The following is a 3147-nucleotide window of genomic DNA, read 5'->3' on the forward strand; positions in this document are numbered from 1 at the left end:
GTGTATTATATATGTATAATACATACTATTTTATATTTTATTATACATGTTATATTATACAGTATACATTATACTATATATTATAGAGTAATGTATTTTTATATTTTTATATATTACTCCATAAGATACTCTTGTTCTGATAAGATACTATGCTTTAATCATCACAGGAAGAAACTCTTGGTGATCTTCCTATAAGGTAGAAAAGTAATGTGAAGATATATCTAAATTTTAAAATAAATTTATTCCAAGGTTCACTTGAACCACAGTGACTAAACACAAGCAAATCCTTGGGTGATATATGCCCTTAGGGAAGTCACTTAATTGGATAATTAAGGATTTACATCATCCTCAAGTGGGTATCTTATTCAGCAATGACCCTTGATTGTGATCTAATGTTTATGGGGAAAACCATAGAAATTTAGTTCCAAAGAGACTGGGGAAAGGGCTTCTATTTGGGGAGATGAATAAAAATGAGAGAATCAACCCTCATGTAAAGTCATCATAGAGATGGGTCTGTGGAAGATGGAAATGAGGGCTGGGCTTAGAGGTATTCAGATTCACTTAAAATAAGTTTAAAAAACAAAACTCATTCTACGTTCAACTCAAAAGTATCTATTGGACCACTATGTCATGATTTAGTTTTGTGCCTTCAGTTTTCTTCTAAGTTCACTGCGTTGTAATTTACATAAATGAAATCCACCCGTGTTAAATGCACAGTTTGATGAGTTTTGTTCATCTTGTATCATTAGGTAACCACCACCACAATAGAAATACAGATCATCTTTCAAAAAGTTCCCTTAGGTTGCTTTCCTTTTGTAAGCGAGCAAACTGAAATGTACAGAAATTAACCATCTAGCCCCGGGTTTCAAAGCAAACTTGTGGCAAAATCCGTCTTAACATTTAATTTAATTCACAAAGCTGTCATTGAGGGTCTGCTATGCTCCAGTCACCAAAGTGAAAATAAAAGAGAAAGGCCTGGATAAAGCAAGGAGGGGGGGTGGGGGGAGAGAGAGAGAGATACCATCCCTAACCTCAAGGAGAAGCAGAAAAGCAAGGGGATTTGACAACTGGTTAAAATATAATACAAAGGAAACATCAGAAGAAAGAATGCAAAAGGGCACAGAAGAAGAAGCACATGACATCCTGAAGAAGAGGAGGAAACCAGAGGCGTTTTCATCCATAAAGGGATCGTTGAGGTCAGATTTGATCCTCAAATTAGTGAGGAAGCACTTTGGGGAGGATTATTTTCATTTGGGTATTTATTCATTCTTCCAAGTAACATTTCTCTCAGTCTCAGTATGTATCAAGCACTATGATACGAGCTGAGGATTCAAGGGTGAACCAGAAAGGACACAGCTGCTTATGATTAAGAAATAGTGAAGGGGTGGGGATTGGAGGATTTAAGATTCCCGAAAACATGTACTAACAAAAAGCACAAGGAAATATTAAAACATAAAAAAGGAAGAGCATGGTTTGATGGTACAGGAACACTTCCTCGGCGAAGTAGCATTTAAGTTGTGGTTGACATAATCAGTAAGATTCAGTAGAACAAAAGAAGGGAGGAAATATTCTAAGCAGAAGGGAAGGCTGGTGAAGGGAATGTGTAGCTGAACGAAGAACCCAATGTGGAATACAGTGATCAATAAGAGAGCAAGACTGGAAGAAAACAGAAAGAAAGACAGGGCTTCCCACTCCTCCAAGATCCTATTTCCTGCTTCTCACCTGAGCATCAGTCCTGATTCAGTGGGTCTGGGACAGGGCCCGAGAATATGCATTTCTAATAAGGTCCCCGGTGATGAAGATGTGCAATGCTGGCCCTCCTTATACAACACTTTTTACAGCAGCCCTGCTAAAAGCCCTCCTAAACATTTGCAAATAAGAGCTCTTAAAAGAATTAAGCAAAATCATATTGTGACTTTAAAAGATCACTCTGGCAACTCTAGGAAACAAACTGAGGGTTGCTGGAGGAGATGTGGGGAGGGATGGGGTCACTGGGTGATGGGTATTAAGGAGGGCACATGATGGAATGAGCACTGGGTGTCATATGCAACGGATGAATCACTAAATTCTACCTCTGAAACTAATAATATACTATGTGTTAATTAAACTGAATTTAAATATTACAAAATATAAAATAAAAGATTATGCTGACTACAGTATGAAAATTTTCTTAAAGCAGAGAGAAATCAAGTGATTAAAATATAAGATAAAGCATCCCTTTTATGGAACCCAGATAAAGAAATTTAAGTAAACCTAAATAAAAGTGACAACAATGTAAATTAGAGTATTGCAGATCCTTAGATCCTCCATGATATACAGGAGAGTTTTCATCTTTACAAAAGTGATCATGACAGTTTTGTTTTTTCTAAAAGAGACCAAGTAAATGGTGAATTATTTCTTTAAAAAAAAATTTGGACGAGCAACCATATGTTTTTAATTATATGCAAATAAGCATATATGGACCATTTTAAAATTAAGGGCCTCAAATTTATTGATTAAAAATTATTAGGGGAAAGTAATGACTGAGATTATTGCCAAAATTGCTCATATTTTCTGATACAAACAATGGTTAATACTCTTAACATGTAAAGAGCTTTAACAAATGAATAAGAATACAAAGATGAAGTGCTCACTTCAGCAGCACATATACTAAAATTAGAATGATACAGAGATGTTTAGCATGGCCCCCGTGTAAAAGATGACACACAGATTTGTCAAATTTGTGAAGTGTTCTGTAATTTTTTTAGAAAGTTAAAAAAAATACAAAGATGAAAATCTTGGGAGGTGAGTGCAAAGGATTTGAATGGATTACAGAAAAAATAAGGCAAATACCTTTTAAGTTCATGAACAGATATCTGATATAACTAATAATAAAATAAATATTGAACTAGCTATCTCACACAGTTTAATCAAACTTGTGAAGATTAATATTATTGATAATAGCTAGTGTTGTAAATAGTGTGATAAAATAGGTATTTTACATAGTTCATGGTGTTCTGACACAGTGTCTTTTGAAAGGATGAATTGAGAATATCAACCAAAATTGTCAATGCGTACATTGCTTAATCTAGCAATTCTACTTCTAGGAAATCATTTTACAGACACTTTTACTGCAGTACACAAAGAATTATAAGTTCATTTAGTATA

The 3147-nt window shown here is 34.7% G+C and overlaps 1 non-coding gene across 1 annotated transcript; it reads left to right on the top strand.

Annotated features, from left to right (window-relative positions):
* The first annotated feature begins 2625 nt into the window (after positions 1 to 2625).
* Positions 2626 to 2733, top strand: LOC121102796. The gene has a single exon (XR_005834919.1). It is a non-coding gene; the product is annotated as a U6 spliceosomal RNA (small nuclear RNA).
* The last annotated feature ends 414 nt before the right edge of the window (positions 2734 to 3147 follow it).

This window comes from Ursus maritimus, unplaced genomic scaffold (assembly GCF_017311325.1).
Source record: "Ursus maritimus isolate PB19 unplaced genomic scaffold, ASM1731132v1 scaffold_15, whole genome shotgun sequence".
In the NCBI taxonomy this organism is placed as follows: domain Eukaryota; kingdom Metazoa; phylum Chordata; class Mammalia; order Carnivora; family Ursidae; genus Ursus; species Ursus maritimus.